The following is a 9,176-nucleotide window of genomic DNA, read 5'->3' as shown; positions in this document are numbered from 1 at the left end:
AAACTGTAGATTGTTTAAAACTCATTTAGGATACAACAATTTAATTTTGGAAGTTAGGAAAAATAAAAGGGAGTCAAACATTTCCATTTTTAACAAAACAAATTTATTTCGAGTTTTAAGAAAAGCCCTTAAAAATTGAATGTTAGGAAAGTTTCCTAAAATCCATACGTATTTTTTGCACAAAGTATTATTCAACCATCGTTTGTTTTAGAATTTTGATTAATAAATATTTTAATTAAAGCAATAAATTGATAACTCTGTTCAAACGACGATGTTCGAACTATGAAGTGACGTTTTTTATTCTTATTTGTTGCAACAATTATATTTTATCGTAAAATTAATTTTTATCGTAACTAAAATTTTTAATAAGAACATTCAACATTCCAAGAAAAGTAAGTTTGAACATCAAAAAAATTCAAATTTGATACCTTACATAATAATATTAAATATTTACCTAAAAACTACAACAAATGCATATTTAAAAGAATTGTGGTACTTCAATATTTTCCTTCCTGTTGTTTTACCCGAAACTGCGTTTGCGAAAATTGAACAAAACTAGTGCATATGAGATGGAGGTTCGAAAGACCTAAAATAAAAATTAAATTAAAAAGTTACAAGTCAGGGTGTACACACCGAAACAAACATTTTGTAATCTAAACAAATCCCGGCCAGAATAATACTGTCATTTTTGGTACAATTTGTAATAAACATTAAAAGAATTTTAATGTTTTCAAGATTCCAAAAGTACCAAGGAGCTCTGCCCAAAGTAAAAAAAATATTGCTCCTCTTAAATAGAAGAAATAATTTGAAAGTAAACGAAAGATTAATTTTTTACAAACCACATTTTTCAGTTGCTGACCATTCCAACAAAACAGTATAGTGATGCCCAAAGTACTTGCGACAAACATGAATACTTGTATTTTTATAATGTTAGTCGTAGTCTCCGCAAACTGAAATTTGTTTTGTTAGTATTTTTACAAAAATTTTGCGCTTAGCTTACATTTATGATAAACGCAAAACAGGTAATCAAAAGGAACAAACCCAGTACAAAAATAAACGGCATGTATATCAGTACAACATCAACCATCATTTTAACAAACCTATACAGAATTATTAACAAAAATATTTTCGTAATTTGAGCAATTAAAACTGTTTCAAAGCAATGTGGTGTTGTATGCAACGACGTAAGGAATTTCCTATTTCTTGTTGATAGCGGGCGTCTTGTAAATACTTCCAACTTTTCAAATGATCCACCTCATATGTTTGAAACAAATACTCTTCAATGAGGGAGAATTGCAGCTGTATTTGTAATATGGCGTAAACAAAAATAAAACATGGTTTAACTCCATGGTAGCTCAAAATTGGCAACACGGTGAAATATAATACATTTAACAAATACGACCACGTGCCAAAGTAAGTCTCAAAAACTTGAATACACATGAAAACATCTTTGTGGTACCCAAAAAAGGGCAAGTTGATAACTAAAGTACTTGACAAAAGCAGCAAAATGGCTGATATAGTGACATTAATCATTTCTCTCGAGCTTCATTCGAGCATTTTTTCCTATTACATCAAGCGACCAACAAATTTTCTGAGAAAATCCTAGTGTTGTGCCAATGTCATTTTCCAAAGCCCCAGAAAGAACTGCTGACACAATCATCTCAAAAAAACGTTAAGTCAACACATATCACAACAGTTCTATTTCATTTACAAGCAGGAAAAGTGCAGTCGTCGGGCCGTATCTGATCAACAGATTTACGTTGAAATTTCTAATCATGTATAATATTTGTAAGCAAAGAACCAGCAAATGAAATGTAACAACAGAAAAGTCGCAAAGTTTCGTTATCTTGTAACTGTTGACGTTAATAAATATTCTTCTCAACATAATAAACGGGTCTAAAAGTTGATGAGTTAATAACAAAAAGTGAAATGGTTTTGTTTTTACCTCTAAAATCAGCCATGGTGTACTATTATTCCGAAAACTCTCTTTACTCTACCGTTATCATGTAATTATGCGCAAATATGATAAATAAATTAATAATTAACTAATTCATGGAGCACTATATATTTCTATTTATCCGAAACTAAATTACTAGTAATTTTAGTAAAGTTAAGTTTAATGTCAATAATATGTTATTTAATACATAAGCACATAATGTAGCTACAATACACTAGGTTGAAGTTTGTCAGGGTAATTTGTAGCGTTTATGACTATGAACACAAATGCCTAAATATGTGTAAACTAAGAACATATTTTTATGAAACAACAATCAAGAAAAATGGTACAGTTAATAACGATTTTATTGATCGGAATTAATTTTTGTACAAAACTAACTTTAAAAATGAAAATATGTCAAATCTGCTTAAACTTTTTGTACTTGTAGAAGTTGAGGTAAACCTTTGTCACTCTATTTTTTTTTTTTTTTTTTTTTTATTGAATGGGTACACCGTCTCCGGACTCAGAGGTGGTTCAGGAGAGCCGGAGTCGTGGGTCTAGTTAAGGGCGCCAAGTAGCTTTTTTTTGTCAGCTAGCTACTGAATGCTGATTATAAAAAAAGTTCATAAAGTGTAACAAAAAATTTAATTAAGATTAGTTGAAATTAAATTAATGTGTCGGTTTCCAACAAAATTAAATTTATATTGAAGTCAAATATTAAATAAAACGAAAACAGAATTGTCTTGAATGGCCATTTCACAGCTGTGATATGTTCACATGAAACTTAGCAATTAATAAAATAAAAAATTCAAGATTCAAATTAAAACAAGGAGAGACAGAGTAAACTAGAGAGAAAATAAGCTTGAAATCCCGCACTATGGACCAACGCAACGCGACTTCAAGGAAATCGTAACAAAAAAATACGAGGTACTTATCGTCGATGGTTTCTTATCAAGGTCGGACGGGTACGAGCGATCCAGGCGTTTCTACTGGTTGCCGAAGTGCTGGTGCAAGGGAAGGCTCAACGGCTCGCTTTGAAGCTTGTATAGATCCGGGTTATCCGATAGCTACAGGTGCAGAAACGCTCCGGAACTAGTTCGACCCCAGCGTAGATCCCTAATTTTAAGATAGTAAAGATACGAACGAATGAAGAAACTTTGCATTACCTCTGTGAGGGCGACGAAGGAAATTGATGTGGTATTTAAATACGGACGGTACGAAAATGTGTAAGTCGATAGTCCCGAGATCGGGAAAGGTAAATTTAGACAAGGTAGATTTTCACACAATTCTCACTAGAGCATCCGTACTCGACCAGTACCACAGCGGAAAAGGAAGGTTGTTGGAAAGTCAGACGACTTCTCCCTGCCCGTTTTCGTGGCGCGAACCGTGGCCCATATCGGTCTATGTAAAAGAAAATGAAAAATTTTGAATTTATCGCAAAGATCCTCCGAGAGCGCGCACTTGGTTCTTGAAAGCCGCATACGAAATTGGTGTTTAACGACAGGTGGAAAAGGTTAAGTTTGTTTACATTTTGAAAATGTGGCTTTGTGCAAATGGACCTTTATTGTGTCGATGGTTAGTTAATAGAGAGGTAAGTGAAAACAATTTACTAATTAATTGAGATGGAAGTTACAGAGTGTGTGCTCTTAAGACAATTTGCACGACTTAAATAAAGGGACAAAAAGGGCATTTAAAACGTACCAAGGAGCCCTACAACTCGGTACGACGATACAAGAGGAACATGAGCACTAAAATTAACCCGGAGGAGATGCTCAGGCTTCTCCGGAGGGACGGCTTGAAATGCTCCGGGACTACCCACTCCTTATAGCCCCATCACGGCTAGACGATACAACTAAATAAGGAAAACAGAGAGGAAACAAGTCTTATCCAACTCCCTCTAAAGTTGGGACTAACGATACGAAAGGAAAACAAAAGGAAACAGAAACCAGTGATCAAATACCAGAAGCAGGTAACATGAACAGACAGGGTATGGTAATTCTAAATGTTTTCGTCAGTTTTTTTAGTTGAACAAAGATGTTATGTCAACGGTGTTCAAGTGCCCAAGCATCTACGGGACTCCAAAACGCCTCCCGTACCAGCGAAACTATGTTGGATTGATTGTAATTGATTATACGATGTATTAGTGACTATTGCTAAGAGTTTAACAAAATAAGACCGTTACACTGTCCCTTTCCCACAAAAAAAAAAAAAATTAAGGCGTAAGCCTTGTTTTTTTTTTTTAACAAAATTTTTGAAATAAACTTGGAATTTATTGGAATAAGTAATTTTTTTTTTTTTAATGGTACGAATATTAAGTTATTCATGTTCGGGATTGTTGTCGTTCTCGTCAATCTCGTCTTGAGTTTCGCTTCCGGACGAATCTGAGTCATCTACGTGGTACTGTTTTAAATCCTGGATATGCCAGTTTCCGGCGTTAGAACCATCTTCATTCCGAATTCGATACACGAGATTTGAAAGTTTTTCTGTAACCGTGCCGGGGACGTATTTAGGGCTTAATTTTGCAGTGAATTTGTGTCCGGCGGAAGACAATACTTTATTTTTACGCCAAATTCGATCACCCACGTTAAATGACAGATCCCTGCGAGAGGCGTTATAACGACGGGAATTTTTGTTATAGGCGTTATGCAGATTATCCCGCACGATTTGAAACACTTCCGTTAATTTGTTAATCTCTCTTGCATAATCGTGACGATCCGCAACTGCAAAGTCGAAGTTATTTCCGTTGATTGGTATATTTCGGTAATAATTTCCAGACAACGGTACATGTCTTCCAAAATTAAGAAACGCTGGGGTATAACGAGTGCTTTCGTGACGGGCAGTGTTTATAGCAGCTTGAATTTTTGCTAATTCTAGGTCCCATGTATCGTGCGTATTTATATAGGATCGAATAGCGGTACCGATAGTGCGGTTTGTTCTCTCGACAAAATTCGCTTGTGGGTGGTACTTCGCGTTATACCAAATTTTTTCCACATTATATGAATTTACAAATCGCTTAAACGCGTTCCCTATGAACTGTTTGCCATTATCCGCGATAATAAATTGGGGTACACCATATACCAAGAAGACACGTTCTTCCAAAAACTTAATGACTGGTGTAGACGTTGCTTTTTTAATAGGTAATAGAAGAGTGTATTTGGAGAACCAATCCGATACCGCAAGGAGATATTTGTGACCCTTACTTGTGCGAGGAAAAGGGCCCATAAAGTCCAAGGCAATAACCTGCCATGGGAATCGTACGATTTTTTCGCAGCCCATTAGTCCAAGTGGGCCACCGTTAGGAACTTTTTGGGCGGCACACGTACGACAGGTTCTTACATAGCGGTGAACGTCAGATCTCATTCCAGGCCAGAAATAGTTTTCTTTAATTCGAGAGAGTGTTTTGAACGTACCGAAATGAGCAGCAGTTGGGGGATTATGGCATGATTGAATTACCGTGGGCCGTTTCGATTTGGGGACAACAAATTTCCACTCTCGTTCGTTGTTTTGTAGAGGGGCGCGACTGGGACAAAATTTCATTAGTTTATCGTCCTCAACTAACCAACCAGGATAGGTATCAGGTGACTCTGTAATCCTTTGTGTCATTCTATTGTACCACTTATCATTTTCGGCTGGTTCGAGATCAACTATCGCGATTTCTAGTTCGGAACTTACAAAGGGCGGTATGCGTGAAAGGGCGTCCGGGACCACATTAATATTTCCTTTACGGTGAATAATATTGAACGAAAATTGCTGGAGCCGTAAGATCCATCGCGCCAAACGGCCAGTAGGATTTTTCATACGGAAAAGGTATAGAAGAGAGTGGTGGTCCGTGATAACTGTAAAATTGGTCCCCTCAATGTAGGGTCGAAATTTTTCTATGGAAAAGATTACTGCCAAGCATTCGCGCTCCGTTACGGAGTAGTTCCGCTCGCTTTTAGAAAGACCTCGGCTGGCAAAGCAAATAACTTTTTCGAAGCCTTCTTCTCCTTGGGTAAGTACGCCACCTAAGCCCACGTCGCTGGCGTCGCATTGTACATAAAAAGGTTTTGAGAAATCCGGTGTGGTTAAAACTGGCGCAGAAACTAGCGCGTTTTTAATCGCGTGAAAAGCGGTTTCAGTTTTCTCATCCCACTTTACTTCCTGTTTCTTTTTCTTGCCCTTTAAGAGATCGTTTATCGGGGCTACTAAAGAAGAGAAATTTTTAATGAACCGCCGATACCAGCTACAGAGGCCAATAAATCTTTTAATTTCGGTTGCGTTCTTAGGTCGAGGATATTCGACCATGGAGGAGATTTTTTCCGGGTCCGTACGAAGACCTTCTGCATCAATTATATATCCGAGATATTTAAGAGAAGTACGGAAGAATTTACTTTTATCTAGATTAATTGTCAAATTAGCTGCTTTGAGGTGGTTAAGGACTATTTCCAGTAATTCGACGTGCTCCTCAAATGTGGCGGTCACGATAATAAGATCATCCAGGTACACGAAAATCTTGGGTTCGAATTGGGGTCCAAAGATAGCATCCATCAGTCGTTGCTGTGTTTGTGCAGAGTTTCGAAGGCCAAATGGCATGACAGTAAACTGAAATAGTCCACGTCCCTGAACTGCAAATGCCGTTTTTTCTTTGGAGGGTTCGGAAAGGGGAATTTGCCAGAATGCTCTGCGAAGATCTAAAGAGCTAATAAATTTGGCATCTCTTAATAGAGAGAGAATTCTGTCGATGCGGGGAAGTGGGTATGAGTCATGCTTCGTAATTTCGTTTAATTTTCGACCGTCAAAACAAAAGCGGTATTCTCCCGACGATTTCTTAACAAGAAGTACTGGGGAACACCACGGGCTTTGTGACGGTTCTATGACTCCTAAACGTAACATCTCGTCCACTTCGCTATTTAGAATCTTTTGCATATACGGGGACATCGGGTACTGATATTGTCGGAACGGGACTGCATCTCCGGTTTCGATATTCAGGGACAGTTTGTGAGTTCGGCCTAACGCCTCGCCGCTTATTTCATAAAATTTCTCCGTTATTCTTTTGGCGACGAAAGACTGTTCAGCAGAAAGGGAGTTCTCAGAATGTAGAGAGTCAATAGGGGTTTGGATTTGCGGTTTGCAGGTACGAGAAAGATAATCGAGACAAATTGAAAAGGTATCGCAAAAGTCGCTACCCAGAATTAACGTATGGTTTAGAGAAGGTATGACCAAAATCGATAATTTATGTTTAACATTGTCCAGTGTTATTTCTATTTGAACTTCGTATTCGACTGGGTGTTGACTGCCGTCTGCGGTGCGGGCAACTTTAAACGCGGAGGCATTTTTGTTTAAATTTAGCTCCTTTATTAAATATAATCCCCTGAGTCCTAAAACAGATTTTGAGGCACCTGAATCAATAAGGGCCTTAATTTTAACTTGATTTATTTTAATTTCGAGGTACGGACGATTATCATTTGGTTTAGTTAAAATAATTGAGTTAAGTGTTACTACCGGTGACGGTACTGGATTGTGACGTAAAAATTTTCGTACATGATTGACCCAGTTAGTCCATTCCGGTGACGTTTTGCTGATCTGAAAAGTGGGTTGTCGGCAACGATCAGCGGTAGCCGATTTCCTAATTAGTTTTTTGATGTACAATTCGGGCAAGTAAACACGGTAACGTCTCGAGTTCCGCAACGATAACAAAATCGTCCCCGTTTTTCCGGGCAGTTGGAATAGAAATGAGTCGCACTGCCACAATTAAAACATTTTCGCGACGTCGATGCGGCCTGAATTCTGGTGTTATTGGAATTTACAGAGGACGTTTTTTGCTGGGGGCTCCGTGGAACATGTTTCATTTGAGGCATATTTGGATCGTCCTTAAATGCAATAGGTGCGCTAGCTAGTAATGAAAGCTCTGGTTCGACTAAGTGCCAATTAGTTTTGGCGGGTGGTTGACAAAATGCCAGAGATTTCTCTACCTTTTTACACAGTTCTTGAAGTTCTTTAACGGACGAGATATCGTGTAGTGCGAGAGCGGTAATAAACTCGGGGCGGATTAGTTTGCGTAAATAGTAGAGTTTTGTTTTTTCACGCGGTTCTTCCGAAAGACGTTTGAATAGGGTTTGCATAGTGGCGATATAGATAGCGATTGGTTCGTCTTTATGTTGCAATCTGGTTTTGATCTCCTGCCACAAGAGATCGTCATAGTCTAGAGGAAGAAATTCTTCCTTTAACGCAGTTATCAGAGAGTGCCAATCATTGTACTGGCCTCTAACGGAGCGAAACCAAATTAACGCACGTCCTTTAAATAAGTCAATCCCTGATAGGAATAATTCTTGTGGGCTAACTCTACGCGCGATAGATAATTCTTCGACATTCTCGAGAAAGGAAATTAAGTTGTCGGTAGGTTCTCCGGAGAACGAAATTCCCCACTTATATACTGGAACCTGCTTTGGTTCCGTTACGGGGAAGGAAGTAGAATTGTGGAAGTGGAATTGAGTGGTATCTTGACCAAGAGGAGTCATCATAGGGGAGTGGAGAACGCGGTCTCTCAGATCGGCCTCAAGGGTCAAACAAGTAGCATGCAGTTCGTCACGGATGGCTTTAGACTCTTCATTGGATTCGGATGGAATAGGCATTCTTAGAATACGTTCACGGACATGATTCAGTCTGGTCTGTATACGCTGGCACAGTGTATCGGTCAAAAGTCCGGAGTCAAAATCTAATATTAGGGTCGTGATCGATTGTAATGTCTCGGTAATTTCCTGTCTGTCTGTTACAAAATTTAGGTGTTTCGTAGTAAAATTCACGGGTCGTGTATGTTCCTTAAGTTGCTCATGTTCTAAGAGACGGCATTTTTCTTCCTTAGTACGTCGGGTTTTAATGCGACGTATAAGCAGTTCATAGGTAAGCTCGTGCTCTGATAAATATTTGGGTAAGATAATATTTGACTCGGACGCCATGACAAGAGCGTGTCTAAAATAAAGGGATGCTAGCCTGTTTTCTCTCTTATTATTTTAGTACAATTATAATAAGTAATTAAAATTAGTTTTTGTGGTGTTTTTTTTTTTGAAAACTAGCCCCACGTTGGGCGCCAAATTAGTGTCACTCTATTTTTTTTTTTTTTTTTTTTATTGAATGGGTACACCGTCTCCGGACTCAGAGGTGGTTCAGGAGAGCCGGAGTCGTGGGTCTAGTTAAGGGCGCCAAGTAGCTTTTTTTTGTCAGCTAGCTACTGAATGCTGATTATAAAAAAAGTTCATAAAGT

The 9,176-nt window shown here is 38.1% G+C and overlaps 1 long non-coding RNA gene across 1 annotated transcript; it reads right to left on the bottom strand.

Moving 5' to 3' along the window:
* Positions 1 to 106: 106 nt before the first annotated feature.
* LOC135265938 (uncharacterized) lies at positions 107 to 1,885 on the bottom strand. The gene is made up of 4 exons (XR_010333815.1): positions 1,001 to 1,885; positions 840 to 950; positions 634 to 786; positions 107 to 586 (listed from the first exon to the last, which is right to left on the bottom strand). It is a non-coding gene; the product is annotated as an uncharacterized LOC135265938 (long non-coding RNA).
* Between the last annotated feature and the right edge of the window lie 7,291 nt (positions 1,886 to 9,176).

This window comes from Tribolium castaneum, chromosome 4 (assembly GCF_031307605.1).
Source record: "Tribolium castaneum strain GA2 chromosome 4, icTriCast1.1, whole genome shotgun sequence".
Taxonomy (NCBI): Eukaryota; Metazoa; Arthropoda; class Insecta; order Coleoptera; family Tenebrionidae; genus Tribolium; species Tribolium castaneum.
This window is presented reverse-complemented; position numbering and strand designations above follow the sequence as displayed.